The following is a 20203-nucleotide window of genomic DNA, read 5'->3' as shown; positions in this document are numbered from 1 at the left end:
AAAATCATTACTCTGAAAATTGATCACGTCTTTCAAAATGACTATGAGTGATGCTGTAGATTTTTATAGATCAATTTTCTTTGGGTGAATTTGCAGCTCTCTGCAAGCCCATAGCCACCTTACTGAGCTAAGTAAGGTCAAGAGTTCATCTTGCAAGCCTGCCCTGGAGCCATCTCGGTTTATGAATATTTGTGTTCCTTCCACTGTTGGTATGAATCTACACTTTGACTATATTCTCCTGGGAGACAGGGGTGTGATTTTTGTTCCTGAAAGACATTTAAGAAGACTCTATTAATGATGATTATTATTTTTTAATGATGTTAGAAAGCTTCTAATTATACAGACATTGCAGTGAGTTTCCTCTGGAGTGAATCTGCACCACCAGATGAGGGTGACCTGAATGTGCCTCTGGCTCTGGTGCCCAGAAGAAAAATACGTGAAAGGGGATTTGATTTGTTCAAGGTACTGAGGGCTCCCCAGCCACAAGGCGTAACAAAATCTTACACAAAAATAGAGCAAAAAGAAATACTGGGGAGCTGCACTAAGGCCAAATGTGTTTATTCATTCCCAGAGCAACAAATGTACAGTATTTTGCATCCCCCTGACAGACACAGCCTGGCAGTCAACATAAAGAGAGGGAGACCTAACAACTGGAGCATGTAGCAGGATGCTAGCTGTGGTATCAACAAATATGAGAAAGGCAAACTGACACCCTACTCTTCCTGAAGGCCTAGTTCTAGAAACCTATGGCATACTTGCCATCAACAAGACCTATTGGGATGATTCCTATGGCTGGAGTGTGGCTATTGTCAGCTGCAAGCTGTTCAGGGAGCTAGACAACAAAACTCCCTGGGAAACTGCCCTCAAGGACAAGGGAGGGAGCAGAGTTGGCAGATGTTTAAGTGAATTTTCCTTAGGGAACAAGAGCTCTACATTCCCAGGTGTAGGAAGTCAGGAAAGGAAGGTGAGAGGGCAGTATGGCTGCACTGCAACCCGCTGGTCAAACTGGAGAACAAGAAGAAAATGCACAGGTGGTGAAAACAGGGACAGTATAGCGATGCTCCTGGTCTGAAACTGGACTTGGCAAAGGGTGCAAAGAATAACAAGAAGGGATTCTACAAGTATACAAACTAGAAAAGGAAAATCCAGAAGGGCATACCCTGCCTCAAGTGAATAATACAGGCAATCTGATAACAATGGACAAGGAGAAGGGGTCTGTACTGGAACAAAAACTGTTTAATGTCTTCATCAGTGGCATCGATAGTGGGATTGAGTGCACCCTCAGCAAGTTTGTGAATGACACCAAGCTGCATGGTGTGGTCAACATGCCTGAGGGACAGGATGCCATCCAGAGGGACCTAGTCCAGTTCCATTTGTGCCTTGGCTTTCCTGACCCCATCTCGACACAGCATAACAACTGTCCCCTGTGAGGGACTGTTCAGCCTGGAGAAAAGAAGGCTCCAGAGGGATTTGATAGTGGCCTTTCAGTATCTAAAGGGGGCTTTGAGTAAGAAGGGGGCATACTCTTTAGCAGGGTCTGCTATGATAGGACAAGGACAAATAGTTCCAAATTGAAAGAGGGGAGATATAGGCTGCATACAAGAAAGAAGCTTTTTTACAATAAGGATGGGGAATCAGTGGAACAGGTTGTTCATAGAGGTTGTGGGTGGCCCATTCCTGAAGTCATTTAAGGTCAGGCTGGACAAGGCTCTGAGCAACCTGATCTAGCTGTGGATGTCTCTGTTCATTGCAGAGGAGTTGAATTAGATGAACTTTTAGGGTCTCTTCCAACTCAAACAATTCTAGAATTCTATGATTCTACATGTATTGGGAGGCAAAGAGAGGGTTCAAGGTGTGGGGGGCAGGTTTGTAAGCACAGCAATATGGGAGTGTGAACAGCGTGGTGGAGGATGAGCTACCTGGAGGAGGAAGTCCTTTGCACTGGGATTGAGTCAATGGAAAGGTAAACCTGTACAGAAAGAAGGAGCTGGAAGGGATGGAGAAGTGACAGAAGGTGGCAAGAGTGAGTGAGGCTGACAGAAGAAGTCCCAGAACTGTGAGAGAACAGCAAACAGAACAGAAAGGATGAAAGAGGATCTGTGATGTCCTTCTGCATCACAGCAGAGAGGAAGGAAAAGAAGGAGAACCATGTTTTTGGCAAACTTTTACTTCTTTGTCATCCTTTGCTAGGAGGTCTGTGCAAGCTGCCGGAACTCGGGCACTTTGTCTGTACTAGTAAGGCAAGATTGCCATAGCACTAAGTGCTCTGTTGCAAGGTAAGTTCTTCAAGGAGATGGAGGGATGGTAGGTGACCCCAGTCAAGAAAAAGGAGGCATCTCCTCCATCCTTGTGTCTCCACACTCCCTAGCACCCCACCCCCCTCCAGAGCTCATAATTGAGACATGATGGCCTGCAATGAGAAAGGCAGAATGCATTATTTCAGCCCTCATCCTCCCAGTGACTTTTTTTTGCCCCATGCTATTGAGCTGGCTGTGCTATGGTGCCCTTACACATCTGATGGAAGTCCAGATGTCAGCTATGACTGGCCATCATTTTACTGCTATTGTGCCACTTTATATGGAGCTATCCAGGAAAAAGAAACTCTAACTCTCCATGAGATAAGTGGACAGTCTTGACCAATTATTTCTAAAGCTGGATTCACCATCCAGATGTACTAGGTACATGATGGAATGGAATGATGGGAGATATAACTGTCTAACTTTGTCTTGGGAGAGGCCATATGAACTGCTTCCATATCCAACTCTAAGACTTTCACAGGGTCAAAACATTTCAACTTCTTGTTATTCATTCTCCAAGCTGAAGGTTCATGCAATTCTGCCCAAGGGAAAAATAAAGGGTGAAAAACTCTCAAAGATAAAATGACTCATTTCAGTGCTTTCAAACTGACTTTTTTTTTCACAAAAAAAAAATGTCTGTTATAGGAAATGAGTACTGCCCAATTTAGTAGCAAGAGTAATAGTATATAATATAAGTCTTTGCTTGAAAAGAGTGTTGCATTTCTTCATGGTGCTTTTTAGACACTGTATTGCAATTTAGGGCCAGGACCTCTCCAACGACATCTGTTCTACCACATCTAGTGATACTTCTTGCTTCTTACACTGAGATGAGTGTTCTGGCTACACCCAGAACTGAACTTTGAGACCCATAACCTTTACTCCAGGCATACTAGTGCATGTCCGTTGGTTTCAATGCAAAGATGGAGACATTCTCTAAATGAGACTCTTGCTATACATTTTTTCATGCAGCTTGAGCAAGATTTCCATTGCTTTGTGGAAGATAAATGGGGAGAAGTGAGTGAGACTATTGCAAGTGAGATATGTGAAAAAAACTGCAATAGAGAAGGAGAGTGATAATAGATGGCAAAGGGGAGCGGATAGTCTATGATGTGCAAGGGAGAGGACAAAGCAGAAGAGCAGGGAAAAGACGAAAGAGCTATTTGGTAGGAATAGACAGGAGGCACAGCTTGTAAATCAGGAATGACAGAAAACCAGAGCTGAGAACCAAGGCTCATCAGAAGCACTGTGGAATGCATGAAATTACAAGTTCAGCTGTATAATATGCCTTTCCTGCTATATACTGTGTAAAATGTTAATGAATCTGCAGCCTGGTGACTGTTTCTGGGAGGCAAACGATGCTTGGACTGAGCAGCAACAGGTACTCCAGTCCCTTGCAGCTGAAATTGATCCATCAGACCTCTGCTGGCAGTTCTGTGGCTGCCATCTCACAGCACCTGTATGAGTTTAGCATCAACTGCTTTGGAAAAAAAAAAAAAAAAAAAAAAAAAAAATTGGGAACAAAAAAGATGCATTTGAGCTGAAAATAAAGTTTTCATCGGCTCAAAAGAAAATGCTTGATTCGCTGAAAATTCTTGAAATGTTTATCTCTGGTTCTTTAGCATACAGGAGGATTTTAAGCCCTTTGACAGCCCTTTCCACAAATGGGTGGGTTTGGCATTCTTAAGATTTAAGCTTCTCCCTGCTCTGCTGTTGGCCTCACAGCATGCATCTAATGCATGATGAATCCATGGCCCTGATTCACAGAAATCTCACAATAGCACAACCAGCTACAGCACAGACAGCACACGAAATCTTGCATAAGGATCCCTCTGACTTCACAGAGATCACGTTTTTGGCCCATGTTTTTCCACTCTGTCTACTTGCCATTGACAACTCTATGACTTGTCTATGACTTGAAGAGCGTCTGGTACAACCAAATCACATTGCGGTGTTGGAGGTACCACAGTCCCCTCTTAGAGAATATAAGATGAAATCATAGAGAAATTTATTCTGGTGAAAGGTTTTCCTTGCAACAGTATGATCAGCGGAGTTGCACAGGAATGCCTCCACTGCAGACAGCTATGAAGTGTAACAGTACATGACCTGACAGTGAAGAAAACCACCTGCATAGCACAAATTACAGCCTTAACTTTAATTTACTCATCTTCAGGAAAACTAATAAGTGCTTTTGAAATCATTTAGAAAACTGCTGACTAATTGCTGGCCTGACTAACCCCCCACTAGGCAGATTTCAGTTTGATAATCCTGACAGTAACACTAAAGCAACTTCCTCTTCCTATTTTTGCTATTTCAGGGTATGATTCCCATATGTCTCTCCCTTACTTTTCTCTGGCAGAGTAAAGGAGCCACTGAGCACACTAAATAGAAAAGAGGTGGGAAGGGAACAGAAAAAGCAGGGATAAGAATTCCTTCCTTTTTATTCAATGATTGGAAGTATTTTCCCATCAGCCATATAAAATAATGTAATTTTTTGTCATTTTTCTTTATTAAAGATATATTTAAATTCCAGCCTAAGGACTGGACCTCACAGGTTATTTCTGTAGGAAGAGAGCTGGGAAGAGATAAGATGCAGACCTTAATCCGTGGGGTTACTTTATTCTGTTGAAGCAGGGGCAAGCAGAATCATTAGTAGCTCAGCTGCTTTGGGTTGGGAGATAATGTACTCACTTGTTGCCATTTTCCAAGCACCTTTTAGAACCAGACCCTCAAGTTTAGATAGATGGGATGCTCTCTGATTAAGCAGTCACCTATCCATTTCTCTGAATCCCTCCCAAAGAGTGTGTCAGCTTGAGAGAGAGATTTCTGTGGTATTGTAGAAGGCAGCAGGCTGGTGGTCCTTCTAAACTCTTACAGCTGAGACCATTGAGTGTTGCCCCAAAACTGGGCTTTGTCTTGGTCTTCTACTCCACAGTTTCCAGGTAAAGCCACTAAGATCACTTCAGCTGAGGTCTTCCCAGTTGGGTATATTCCTGGGTCTCAATTTCAGGGAGCACTGCTGGAGGTCCCTAAGAACAAACCAACTGAGTTCAGTAGGAGCAAGGCTGTAGTAAAAAGCTATGTTATTAGACACATGCAGTTTTTAGAAAAGCTTCTGCTGGTGGTCATCAAGAGAGTTTGGCTGCCATAACCACAAACAAGTCTTGTTTCTTTCCTCACCTTAAGCAACCCAGGCAGCTGACTGAGAGGTTGATAGACTGGAAGGAAAACAATGCTTCCTGCCAGCCTGTTTGTTGATTAAGCTGCTAGGTATAGGAAGGAAGAACAAGTGGGAAGGACTTTCCTCAGGCTGCCCATCTTCTTAATTCCTTGTAACCACAAATCTTGGACAAAACAGATAGGAAATGGCCATTTCCTGAGAAGGTTCCCACATGCACCTTACAGAATCACATTTTATAGTGGTTAAAACTAATAGGGTTTTAATGCTTTGAATTTGTTTGGTTTGTTTTTGTTTTTAACAACTGGCATGTTTCAGTTATGTTTTACACGCTTGGAGGTCATTTTTCTTGGTCCTTGTTGCCCAGATGTTGGATGTGACAAATGGAATACACTGAGTAGATAATTTGGAGCACCCAGCATCTCCAGAACAGAGTGTTTTGAAACAAGAGGTGGCTTATACAGAGTAGTAAGATACCTTTTGTTTTTTATTTCTTTCTGTCTGCTTTTTGCACCACATAGTTACTGGGAAAATAGATTCTGCTGTGTCTACATGAGCAGATGCTTTCAAGTCTTTACTGCCACCAAAAAACTTCCAGTGACATGTTGACTTACATCTCAACACTGGGCGTGATTAGTGTGCAAGAAAGAAGCCTGCCTTCTGAGCAAGAGGGAAAGACAAAAGAAGAATTGCTGGGAGAGAAAAGAAGAAAAGCAGGGAGACAGTCACACAGGGAGACAGTCACAAAGGACTCAGGATCTGGCCCAGAGCTAAAACTTGGTGGGAGAGCCTCTGCTTTTTAGTGCAGAAAGTTTGTTTTTCATACATTGTAAGTAAGTAAGTAAGATGTCCTACTTGTTTCTCACTTCTCACTGATCACAAACGGATAACAGGAAGGAAGCACTCCACCCAGTTTCTTGATTTATCATGCACCGTTGCTTAAAGGTGTTATCACTGTCTCAACAGAAGACCGTTATTTTTTTCTTTTTAAGAAAAAAAGAAAAGGTGAAAAAATAGAACAAATGATCTTACACCTTATTAAATTTTAATTGTATGGCATTTACAGCCAGAAAGGCTTTTGCTTTTTCCAGCCACAAATTTGCTAAGAAATCCTTTTAACAAGATACAGAAAGATTCAGAGTGAGAAAGCAAGCAAGGTTAGGTGGTGTGTGTTTCCAAAGGGCTTGATATTGCAGCCCAAATCAGAAATCTGGATCCCAGTTCTACAACATAAGCGTCAGTCAATACTTGTAATCTTGTAGTCATTCCTGCAGACCACTGTATAAAAAAGTGAGGGTCAAATGCTGTTCCTAGTTTTGCTAAGGCAGGAGTAGTGTTGTCACAGCTGCCAAGGTTCTGAGAGAGCTGGGCTTGTTCAGCCTGGAGAAAAGAAGGCTGCGGGGTGACCTCATTGCAGCCTTCCAGTACCTAAAGGGAGCCTACAGACAGGAGGGGAATCAATTCTTTCAAAGGGTAGATAACAGCGGGACAAGGGGAAATGGTTTGAAGTTGAAGGAGGGAAGATTTGTGTTGGATGTCAGGGGGAAGTTCTTTGCAGAGAGAGTGGTGAGGTGCTGGAACAGGCTGCCCAGAGAGGTTGTGGATGCCCCGTCCCTGGAGGTGTTCAAGGCCAGATTGGATGGGGCCCTGGGCAGCCTGGTTAGTATTAAATGTGGAGGTTGGTGGCCCTGCATGTGGCAGGGGGTTGGAGATTCATGATCCTTGAGGTCCCTTCCAACCCTGGCCATTCTGTGATTCTGTGATTCTTCCATATGGACTGCCCTTCCCATATGGCTACAGCTTCATTCATTAAGTTCACATTGTGTTTACTTGCAGGGTTGAGCTCACAAAACTCTCCTGCTCAGTGCTGGGAAGGTTCTTGGAGAAGGTTTGAGGAAGAGCTCAGATGGTGCATTGGCTCTCCTCAAGCAGGTCATGGCTGGGGAGAGGAGGAGACAGAGATCATAGAGCAGCACCTGGTTCTGGAAAGCAGACCATGCCATGCAAGCCACCTCTCCACAGGCCAGAGCCACTATTGAATGTCTGCACAGAAGGCTTGGCATTGCAGCAAGCTCTGTGGGGAGGGGAAAGAAGTGAGGAAGGAAGCAGGACTGCCAGGAAGCCATTACATTAGTGACGGACAGCTGGGGGAGGAGAAGTATGCTGGTCACTTGCGAGGCCAGGTGTCCTCTCAGCTGCAGCTCTCCAGAGGAGCAGCAGCCTCAAGTGAAAGCCTGCTGGCTCACATGCTGCAACTGTGGCAACTCTCAGGTCCCAGTGAGCACAGCTGCTGTCACAGCCAGCTCGCCTCAGCAGCAGGGAGAGACCAGGGCCAAGCTGTGGGCAGCTAGTGGGGTTGCCATGCCAGTGCGAGAGGGAGAGGAGCACCAGGACCCTGCCAGGCTGTTTTTTAGCTGTGCTGAGCTCTGCTGTGTGTTTCAGACATTAGGAGCCATTTTACGTGATGGGCTGTGGCCATAAATGGACAACAAGAGCTGTGACACCATTAGAAAATGTACATATAACGTGTCAACATTGCATGTACCAACAATGCAAAAACTAAACGCAAAGAGGAAACCGAGCTTACGTAGACAGACTAAAGCTAATCTGAGTCTTCTTGCCATCCATTTAACTGCAGACTGTCGATTCATCAGCACTTTACCCTTGACCCAAGTAACACTGAATGCTGATCTCAGTCCAGATATTCCTTTGCCTTATGACTGAATGTTTATTGTATTGTCTTCTGCCATTTCCTTTAACGGTGCAAACAGGAAAGAAGCTTTAGAAGAATTTCTTTAAGTTCAAAAGATGTGGTCCAGCAGGGTGCAGGGCCCCTGCACGAATGTGCAACTCACATTTTTAACTTGGGCCCATTCCTACACTACAACATTCTGATTCCCTGTCTGATCAGCCCCTTTCTTGCTTTTCCAGTTGAGCTGTGTCTAGTGTCAAGAAGAGTCTCCCAAAGAAGTTGCAATCATGTTGTGACTGACAGCAGTATGTGCTTTTTTGTGTTGTTTTGGTTGTTTTTTGGTTGGTTTTTTTTTTTTTTTTTCAGTCTAAGCTCTAACAGAGCAGTATTTTCAAGTCCCAAATAAAACTAATATGTGTCTATTACAGATTAAATGCATTTTCAATTCTGAAATTCTCCTCTCAGGAAGTTCCTAGCATATCTTCATTTCCATTGCATACCTCAGGAGTCTATCTGCAGGTCTTCATTTGTGCCCTTTGTTGAAACTCTTTGCAACACAATAATAACAGGAGGATCAAATCCACAGCAGAGACCATTTGATACCAGCAAAAGCTTATATAACCACAAACAAACATTTCAATTTGGCAATGTATGCCAGCTGGATTACTGCTAGTACTATCTTGAGAATACAACACTTCATAAAAATCTTACACAAAACTGATTTGAAAGCTCTGTTGCACTGCTTGGTTTCACCAATGAAGGAGCAGAGTAAGAAGTTTTTAGCAACAAGTGTTTGAATAATTGTGATGCCATTGACAGTGAGGAAAAAGCACAAAGAAGACCTGTAAGTTGCAGCAATGTCACCCTAAAATGTTGTCACCCCACAATGTTGTCACCCCACAACTCTGTCTCTAAGGCAAGCAGTGTTTCTCAAGAAAACACAGATAGGGCAACACATCAAAGCCAGGTACTGCTGGACATTCTCGCACCAAAAAAATGATGTTCATCCTTATAAGTGGAAGCCAACATTTGAAGTTGTGCCTCAGCAGAGTTGTACCATGCATCTCATAGGATTGTCACAAACAGTGGTAGTTCTGGCACAATGTTCAAGGCTACTGCAGGCAGCAGGCAGAAATGGAGCACTGCCAGTTTCCACAAAAGACAGCAGCCACAAGGTGAGAGAGTGGGGCCAAGAAGGCAGCTGTTTCCTGGACTCAGATGACAATATGAAAAGGGAGGCTTGTGCTTTGCAGGTTATTTTCTGCAGTGTTTAGTATGTCTCCCAGTTGTAATAGCAAATAGGTATTTCTACATAATGCAACAGCAAAAGGAGCTCTCTTAGTTTTTCAGCATAGCTGTTGCAATGAATAAATGTTTCCATTAGTGTATATTTTTACCCCCCTCAATTATTAGTCCTCTCTCTTACCCCAGGCACATCTTCTCGTCACCCCTGCATTAAGTCCAGTTCTTGCTTACAAGATTCTGTTTACAGTGTGCTTTACATATTTAGATTGCATCTCTATTTGTAGGCCACCCAGCCTAATTCCCAGTTCTTGTTTCTGGAGGGTGGCTCTGCCTTGCCACTTTATGTGGCCAGCCTGAAGGTGTGGATGACTACTTGCTGCTCATTACAGCAAGCAGAAAGGAAGTGTGAGAGGAGCTGAGGGGAGGAAATGCACCTTCCCCGAGAAAAAAGCGGTGAATGTCCTGCCCTTCCTCCCTGGGCTTCCTCCTTGTGAGTAATGTGGGATTTCCCCTTTTTCTCCCCCATTCTCTGCCGGAAGGACCCACTCAGCACCTCAGAAGGTCTGGTTTCACACCTGCTGCACCTTCTGCTATTGCCAAACCAGTGAGGTGTGAAGCATTATGAGTGCTATGGGAGGGTTTGGGAGGGTGGAGGTAACAGTGTGTCCTGCTGACTTCTGCAGTAATGTGAAGCACTTGAAGTGAAAAACACAGATGTTCTCAAGCGGTTGATGGTCACTGAAACTCCAACAGTCTGTGTGCTGTTAGGTACAAATATTACAGACCTCAAGAGAGCAGCCAGATGCTAAGGGTTGCTCTGAAAGTATTGCCTTCTGTTTTATTATGTCTACCCATGATTTCAGAGGCAGGTGTTGGAAGTATGGCAGTAGAAGTTGAACCTTCCCATCAACATTCCGTTATGTTATATTGCCATGCAACAGATGGTAATTTGTTCTATCAAATAGTGTTTTTTGTATCAATTGCACTTTCCATGACTATAACTAGGAGGCATTACTTTCAGAACAACCTATGTAGCTTGAGTCTCTTCCCCTTCCACTTTAGTCAGTGGGGCAGAACAGTAATATACAGCCAGGTGTGAGCATATGAACCTGAAGACCTTCTGGGGGATATCTCAGTATATTTGCGTGGCACTGGTAGAGACACTGAGAACACAAATTGCCCTTCCACTTGAGTGGGACAGCCTGCTGGATCTCTCTGACTTCTCCTACATGACTTGGCCTATCTTTAAAGAGGCTGAATCCAGTGGCAGAGATACACCAAGCCTATCTGGCTGACAGGGAGTAAAAATTTAGTCCAAAAACATCAGCAGCAGCATTTTCCTTAGTCCTTAATGATCAGCATAGTACTGAGGAAACTCCTAAAAATCAGATAGCAGTGAAATGAGAAAAGACAAATTAAACAAGCAAGTAAGCAAACAAGCAAACAAAAGAAACCTAACCCCCTGCATTGATTTGCAGGAGTTTGTTTCCTATTTAGTCCAGTCCTATGACTTCAGAGAAAGAAAAGGCCTCCACTAGGACTCGAAGCAAACTTTTCTCTGTTTTTCTCCCTGAGCTGATTTTGAAGTATATTTAATCTTAAGGCCTTGGTGGGAAATTTAAGGGCTTTAATGTTTGAAGTTATGGTGGCAGCAAGATGGCAGGTGAATTTTGAAGTGTTTGAGCACAGGTCTGACTCCAGAATATCAAAATATTTTGTGCTTCCCTGGTTCCCACAGCTTGACCTGATTTACACCAGACTTCCTATCCTGCAGATTGTTCCTGCTTCACCTCAGATACGGGGAATGTTATTCACCTTCCTTTTTTGACTCCCACATACAGAGATGAGGAGCAATCTCATGTGCGGTGACTTGTTTGTAATTTCTGATCGTGGAAATACAGCTGCAAATATGAGATGCTGAGTCTTTAATGAGTCTGTGGCTGGAAATGATAAGAGATTCTTCCTGTAGGTTTCTGCTTCATGTATTGTGTTTTGTAACAATAGGGAAAAATGAAATGTGTTTTCTAAATCAGCAGTTTTATGACACTGTTAGTTTGCATTCCCTAGTGAGGAGCTATTAGGGAATACCAAAACATATAAATGAGAAAGAATTCAAGCAAACAGGATAAAAATTAACAGTAGTGCATCAGTAATTGTAGCTCATTGAGCTCATTGAATGCATTTGAATTTAATTCTTTGGTAAGCTGATTTTCTTAGTCTCACGTCTAGAAGCCTTGATTTACAACACCATCCTCTCATGTATAAAGGCATCACTTTCATGAGCCTGAAACGCCAAAACCTTAGTCCCACGTGCAAGTGGAATTCTCCTCACCTGCAAATGTCCCCAGATCTCCCAGTTTTGCGACGATCTGTGATGTTCCTTCCCAAAAGCTTGCATCAAAAACATTCTCCTTCTCCTGCTAAAACCAGACAGTTTCTGTCCCACAAAGGGAACAGAAGCAGCAGGAGAGCCAGGCTGACCGGACACTCGTCCCAAGAACCAGTAGAGCTTCTCTGTTGTTGCCACTTGTGCCAGGCTTGGATACTTCATGGTCAGATTAGCAGCGAACAACTTCTCTTAGTTGCAGCTGCAGACAGTGGCTACCTCCACCTATTGTTAGCTAAAATATCTTTCCATCTTCCTTTACACTGTCAGGCCAGATAAGGCTGGTTTTAAAGCTCAAGTGATAATCAACTGCCACTAGAACAGCTTTGTGGATGAGAATCTCATTACCTATGTTGAAGTTGCTGAACCTTGTTGGCTAGATTTGTGATGCTGAGGAGATTCACAGCCATCCCATCTCTCTGTTATAGGGTACAATGGAATCTCTTTCTAGAAGTGTTAATTTCTCTCTGATTTACAAGATTAGTCCGGACACCTGCATTTTAGATGGCTTAATGTATGTGAGCTGAATCCCAACCTCTGTGACTTACTTTGGAAAGGCAAAATCTCACTTAATGGTTTTTTAGTGCATTAAATGTATTACTATAATTGCTGAGCATGTATTCTGCTTGCAGCTTCCCAATGCTATCTTTGGTGTACTCACAATCTGAAACTAAATTATTTCAGAGTGAAGCTGAGATGAAACTTGATAACATCAAGAGGAAAAAGCTTTTTCCATTTCTCATAAAGAGAAATAACTCTTTCATTTCCATAGGTGTAAAATTAGATAAGCTGAAAACTTGAGTGCAAGATAGTAGTATTTGCAGCTGTAACAGCTGATTGCTCTAGCAAATAAATTGTGGGATATTGTTAGCTGCACATAGGGATCTTTCAAAGTGAATGTGATGGATATACAATATCAGTAGGATACCATGGCAGCAAAAAAAGTAACACCGTAATTAAATTATTTAAACTTTTAGCTGAACTTACTACTGCCAGTCCCAAGCACCTAGAAATCCTAAATGGGACAAATACCAAAAGAATGTTTGAAAGATAAATTATTGAAGTATATATTTTCTGCATATCATTCACTAGGTCTCATATCTTTTGTTTTTGTTTTTTTTTCTTTTTTTCTTTCTTTTTTTCTTTCTTTTTTTTTTTTTTTTTTTCCTGGAGTTATAGAGAGAAGAATCTTTCTCTTAGGAGAAGAAAAGGTGAGGGGAGGAAAGTTGAAAATGTAATTCAAAGGAACTAAGTAATCCAATTTAAGTAAGGAGTTTGAGTGAACCTGAAACAGTTCTATTTATCCACGCACAAAACTCTATCTAGGGAAAAGACTAATCCAGCATCACCAGCCATTCATCATTTGACTAGGTGTAGGAATCCCCAGCAGCTGCATGGGTATGAGAGGAGTTATGCTTCTGATTCAAATGTAGGTGAATCCTCATCTGAAAGATGTTGCAGCTGCAGCATAGAGTTGTAAGCCACTAGCTAAATTACCAGGTCAGCAAGAAAAGCCAAGGAGAAAGTGAACTTTTATTAAACGTTAAATGACAATTTAAGAAGTGGTTTTGAATATCGGACTTGTGGATAATTGCACTAAAATGTCTGTCTTTCTGCATAAAAACTGTGAGGAAGTTTGCTCTTTGACTACCTAACCATATTCTGTTGAAAAGACAGTTATCTTCATTCCTCAGCCCCTTCAATCTCCAGACTAAGAACTCTCTAAGGAGGTCAGTTTACTCATCTGTATTGAGCATTTGTTCCTTTTCCATTTGACTAATTCCTGCCAAGGTACCTAATGTGTCTGACTCATCACCTTCTGGATAGAGGTCAGCCACAGGGCTGAGAAGTCACAAGCAGACAGAAAATCTGTCACTTTAGAGGCAGGAGATACAAAGAGCAGTATAGGGAAAAAAGCAAGAAAGGTGCCATTGTATATCCCACTTTTGAGGTTTGGGGGCTGTATGGTGCTTTTTCTTGATGTAAAAGGGAGAGCTAGGAAATAATTGTTGAGCCTTGATAGCATTGCCTAGATAGCCTTGCATCACGATTCAAAAGACTTTAAAGCTTAAACGTTTTTGGAAGCAAAACATCTGAAACTTTCTCAAAGTTCTTGGGATGAGCTTTCAGTCCTGGAGCACAGTGCAGACAACTGGGCTTTATGATAGACAAGACAGATCCTTTGACAGATATGCCTGAGTCTTGAGGACAAAAGGAGAGCTGCGCCAGGTTGAGCAAGATCACAGCAAGAGAGATGGTGCTGGGTCAGTTTTGGATTCTTGAAGCCGAAGAAATGGCACCTGTTGAAAGTCTCAGTTGTTCATTTTCGAGGAACTGGAACTCATTCCAATATTACTCTTCTTGTGACAGTAATAAAACGCCTGAAACACCTCTGAAGAAGGGGACATTTTTTGCTCTAACTCAGACCAGGTGTCACGAATCTTTTCAATGGCATGGCTTTGTGCTGATTTTACAATGAACTTTTACTTGATAAATACAATGCAAGAACAAAAAGTAGATTTTCTATTTCCTTTTGCTAGGTGTTCCTCACTAGTAAGGACCGTGAATGGTTTCTCAGCTGTTTTACAAACAGATTTTGTAAAATGGGCTTTGTATCACCTGCACAAGTAGGCAGAAAAAAAGGAAGCACTGAATTACAAATTATTAATCGCAGGGATGTGCTTTCCTTTTCAACATTTTGTGCTTCAACAATGGGTTCCTTGACCTCTAGCTCACACTACTTGCCTATAAATTAAAGCCAGGACCTTGATTTACTACCAAATCAGTGTAACATCCACCAGATTAAAATTTCAAGCCATCTAATTTCTGAAGAGCTTCACTGGCACAGAACCCAGTCCAATCTAATTCAAGTAAGCACACACAACAATTTGAAAAGCTCAGTGCTCAACCAACTTCTTGAACTTTTTATCATAGTGAGCTGTGTAGATAGAAGAGCAGTTTCCATAGAAGAGCAGCACAGAAGAACAGAAGCCAAGCCTACTGGCTTTCATTTTATGGCAAGACTGGGTTACATTTTCAATCCAGAAATTAAACTTCACTATACTGACAGCAAAGCTATGTTTTCTCCCAACAGGATCTCACCAGAAACAAGACGTTCTTAATTTTTACTTTGTTATCTCCAACTGAATCTAAACTCATCACCCTTTGTGGCGCAAACGAAAGTAAAAGCCATTTAAATGGAATCAGGAGTATACAAACCAGTTTCTCAACTCAACTAAGATCTTGTACAGATGATGTAGTCCAGATCACATCCCTACACTTACCTGTGAATGATCAAGTAGTGATAAATTAAAAACAAACAAACAAACAAACAAAAAAACCCCACTAACAGCAGTTCTTCAAACAGTCCCTATGATGCATATGAATAGTGAAAAAGCTTTACATTGTTCACATTGCATCTTTTACCTGTATTTAACATCAGATATATCATTCCCTAGAAAGACTCTACTGTCTAAAACAAATGACACGAAGCTCATTTGCATGATCATGTCAGTACTATCCTTAGCAGTATTTTTATTACACTACAGTAGCAAGTAGCTCATTGAAACTTCATACTGAAATACAAACATTCCAACTGTTATCAACTACATTTCTGTTATGGTGTAATTGCTGCTTTCAAAGAAACACAATTAAAAATTGGTTGCCCATGTTCCCTCCTGAGAGCTGAATGTCCATACTGCTACAAAAATAATTATCTTTGAGGAGCTACAAAGTAAATGGAAACAAAGATGATATTCTAAACACTCACTATTTTGACCTATTCTACATCATTTCATCCACAGAGTCCTCTCTCTACTTACTGAAGTTTTTCTTTACCAGCCACAGTCACAAGTAAACAATGTGCTTCCTAAAAAATCTGAAGTCAGTACTTTTTTTTGAAGAAATAAAAGAGTGACAGACAGTCTTCTTCCAGAGCTGATTAGACAGAATTCTGAGATTTCTGGGAACTTCAGGCACTTTTGTGTTTCAGTTTTGGTCTGAGTCAGAACAAAAGTACACATGCAGACACACACACATATATATATTTATATATATATATATTAATCTCATGCAAACCAGAGATTCCAAGAAATCAGGCTGTTTCCTCAGATGAGGCAGGGTATGGATACTGTCCCTGCTCCTAGAGGTTGATGATACTAACAGTTTTATGTTTGTTGCGGCAAACCCTCAGGGACTGTACTGACCATTCACACCCATTGCCTGCTGCACAGACCCATTGTGCCAAATACCTGAAGCCTCCAGTGCCTGGCATGGGTTCCTCAGGTCGTCCACACTCTGGCTTCTGCCAGACCGTAAAGCTTTTCATATTGCAGGCCCTGTGCTCCAGAGCCCTGAGAGCCATAGATGGGATCCATTCAGTCCTGCTCCCTCACAGTGTGCTTTAGGATGGGCCTTGGTTGAGATGGCATGGCCCCACAGGCCTCATGGTCACCCTCAGCTCCCAGCTCCCTCCTTGGGGGCAGGCATACAGTGCCAAGCCCTGGCATATCCTTATGGGAGAGTGAAAGCAAAATGAGTGCTCTTCTGCTCACTTCCCAACTGCTCACTTAATTTGTGTGCATACTTGGCTTTGTAAGTTCAAATAATATCCTAAATAAAGGCTAAAGCACGAAACATATAGAAAATCAGATCACAGCTACAATGCGTATGTGTGTGAATATGCAAGCATATAATCAAAAGAGAACAACTGAACAGAAAGTCAGTATTTTGGACATTTTCCACTTGGTGTTATCTTTTCAGTAGAGAGGCACAGGTATCAGATTGATGTTGATCTCTGTGGCTATGGCATCACACCCAACAAGTAGAGAGGAAAAGCTATAAGATTTCAGGCCCTGCTTTAATTCTCTAATGGGACTTTCTGCAGAAGTGAATTCTGTTACCTAACATGCCAGCCTTCTTGAAACAGTCCTATAGAAAGAAAGCATTAGGAAACACTGTACTTTTCCAGTGGCTCCCTATGGTTTACTCTAAGCTGTCAAGTAATTGCCTTGTGAGGAAAACAGTGAAGACAGAAACCAGACTGTTTCATACTAACTCTTCTGCAGAAAAACAAAACAAAACAAAATGAAAGAAACACCCTCAAGCACTTCTCTAAAAGCCTTTTCCTGTTGGAGAAAGAGCAGAAGAATCCTTTGCCTCATTATAATGGATGGTCTTTACCTGAAATATTTGAAGAGTTCTCTGTATTGCCGACTTGAGCGTTCACATGCTTTAAATACAGAAAACCCCAAAAGGCAGAGTAATTTTTTAGTAACATCTTCACCAGCTTTGCAAAAATGTACAGTAACCTCCTCATAGTATCTAAAGCCATAGAGGTTTGTTAAGGGCAAAACCTTCTGCAGGGGAGTCCATTTTCTCCCCATGCTTCAAAGCTGTCCATGGAGCATCAGCGCCAGCACCAGCACAGGTGACCATCTTCTGCCCCACTCTCCCACCAGCATCCCTCAGCCCTCACTGCTTTGGTTTCACTTCCCCTCTCAGAGGCTCACTGAATACATATGCACGCAGATGAAGAGGAATCGTCCCCCTCCAGCAACAAACCCATGAAGCAGAAGTAAAATAGACTAAGCAACAATCCACCCTTTGGTTTTAATCATTATCCTGTCTCCATCCTACTCATTTCTGCTGTTGAAACTTGTCTGAATTACACACTACCGTGCCTTTGAAAGGGAGTGCTAAATAAAATGTTTGTTTCTGCCTAAGTGACTTCAGAAGAACAACTCTGACTTGGGATTTTAAATGACTTAAGCAATTCTGCAAGTGTTACATTTGCCCTGTTATGGATATATGTATTAAAATATTTGGCATTATAAAATTAAATAGTAGAAATAAATAACTAAGCAAGAGCTAAAATCATAGTTGACTAAATAAAAATACTGGAGGTTTGTTTTCAAAGCTGTGCTATTTCCTTAAACAGTGAAGTTTTACAGACCTTCATTTAAACATGGTCAGATGAAAATTCCTTAGAGACACTTTCAATAAAATGTCTTGATACAGTACTTAGTTCAACATAGTTTTACCTAATTATACAATTAGTACAGAAAAAAATAGAAGCACACAAGTTTCGTTCCATAGGTCTTCAGGGAATCTATAAATCAAATGTGCATTATATGAGTTTCAATATTCTGGATTTGGAGAAGAATTTGTCTCACTGACAGACAAAGCAAAAGTAGACCAAAAGCTGGATATAGGTTTATATAACATAAAATGCAGTGTAAGAAATAAAAATCACAGTTTCACAAAGCAAATTGGATTTGAGGGGATCTCATTTGTTCATATCCTTCCCCAATGGAAGAATCAGCTAAATTTCAGACATAAAATGTTTATCTAATATTTGCTTAGAAAGAATGATGGGAAGTGTAATTTCCTCAGGTAATTTGTTCAAGTGCCACCATAAAATTAGAAAAAAAAAGAAATAATCTTCTGTGAATCTTTAGCCTGGAGCCTAGGACTCCTTGTCTTAACCATGCTGTACACAGAGAATGACCACTTTCCTTCCTTCTCATCACTGATTAAATCCTCTTTGCACTTTTCTTCTCAAGCCTGGACAAACTCAATCTTTTCAGACTACAAAGACAAATCCCAGCACTCCAATGGTGTCAGAAGAGAGCTTCTTCTGCTCTCAGTGACTTTATACATTCTTAATAAATAAATTACTTTCTTACCTGGTTTTTTAACACACATTAAATTTCTTCAGTCTCTTCTAGTTGAATGCAATTCTGCCGTGTGCTGACAAAAAATACTTATGCTATACTGTAAATCCTACTTCCCTTTTTCTTATCTTTTAATAACTGACAAAGCTATTTTAGAATATTTGCTAAAAGGATACATACTTTTTTCCCCGATTTGAAATCCTTTTTTGGAAAATACATTCATTACTCATGGAGCACTGTGTGGCTGTTTCACTCACCTTTCATCACAAACACTGCAGTCATCAGAGATTATTTTTTTTTCCGGAACATGCATATGGCTTTGTAATATTGACATTCTAACATATATTCACTTCCTATTTAAAAATTGGACATTTATAAGCAATTTCTTAAAATATTAAGTGCAATCCAAGTAGAAGATGAGCACAGATATAAGGGAAGCAATGTGCTTGTTTCCAAATTATCAACCTGACATGTCTCTGCCATTCTCCCACGAGTTTCTTTTTACACAGTGGAAAATACAGGCAATCTGTTTCAACTGTGCTACTTACTCGAGACTCCCAAATGAGAATGTTCTGCTGCAGTTGTCCAAATGGACATTCAGGGCAAGATGGCTCCAGTGTAACATACAGAAGTGGTCTCTAAACATTTTTGATCACGCACACTTATCAGAAAAAAAAAAGGAAGAGGGCAAATAAATGTATACATTTATAAATAAATGTGCATATATACTACTGTATTAACATATATTACTGTATTAACATATTGTTTACATTCTAAAACAAACACACACCAAAAAAGGAACATAAAAAGGATGAGAAAAAGATAAATAAGCACTATTTTAAAATATATTTCTTACGTTACTGGTAGTACGAAAATATTTTCTTCCTCTAGTCCAAAAATTGTCTTTCACACTCCCTAAGATGTGTGCATCCTGTTTTGGAGACAATTCATATACACATCACATTAGGAGGTTGGAGTAAGTAGGGTGCCAGTCTCTTTTCTCTGCTGTCAAGTGCTAGCACGGCATGAAATAGTCTCATGTTGTGCCGGGAGATGATTAGATAAGCAATTAGGAAGAATTTCTTCATGGAGCAGGTGGTCAAGCATTGAAACAGGCTGCATAGAGAAGTGGTGGAGTCTTCATCCCTATAGGTATTTAAGAGATGTGTGGATGTGATGTGACACTAAGAGACATCGTTTAGTGGTGGGACTTGGTATGTCAGGTTCACGACTGGACTTAATGATCTTGAAGGTCTCTTCCAACATAGATGATTCTCTGATCTCTGATTAGGTAATGCTAATGGTGGCTGAAAGATGCTCTAACTGAATTCTTGTGTCCCTGTGGTGGTTCCACATTGATCACATCTAAGCTCCAACATGCTGCTCTCTCATTCCCCCTCCTCAAATGAACAGGGGAAAAAAATGTGATGAAAACAATCAATTCCTATGTTAGAAATTCTTCTGAAAAGGCAGATATTGTGTTTGTTTTCCAGTAAACCAGAGACATTTTTATCATTAGCTATAGTGCTCCACGATAATCATATCATGAAAGAATCTCTCTTAGCTGGTACACTCTTCTGAGACTGGAAATAGGATGGCCTCTTCAGCCATCAACAGCTGGGATGTTGAAAGAAATTATTACTTCAGCTATTCCTTCACTCCCTAGCAGTCCTATCATTTACTGTGAGATCCTTGAAGAGCACTTTGTATATTAAGCCATATAAGTTAGCAGCA

General features: G+C 41.3%; 1 protein-coding gene across 2 annotated transcripts in view; it reads right to left on the bottom strand.

Annotated features, from left to right (window-relative positions):
• The window catches only part of P2RY8 (P2Y receptor family member 8), a 50430-nt gene extending 31866 nt beyond the window's left edge, over positions 1–18564 (bottom strand). The window contains exon 1 of one of the 2 annotated variants that reach the window (XM_048934479.1): positions 18482–18564. The gene's annotated coding sequence lies outside the window, so the exon portion shown is untranslated. The remainder of the gene's footprint in view (positions 1–18481) is intronic. The other variant, XM_048934478.1, reaches the window with a different exon arrangement.
• Positions 18565–20203: the final 1639 nt, after the last annotated feature.

This window comes from Lagopus muta, chromosome 1 (genome assembly GCF_023343835.1).
Source record: "Lagopus muta isolate bLagMut1 chromosome 1, bLagMut1 primary, whole genome shotgun sequence".
Lineage (NCBI taxonomy): Eukaryota > Metazoa > Chordata > Aves > Galliformes > Phasianidae > Lagopus > Lagopus muta.
The sequence above is the reverse complement of the archived record's forward strand: the minus strand, read 5'-3'. Positions and strand labels throughout refer to the sequence as shown.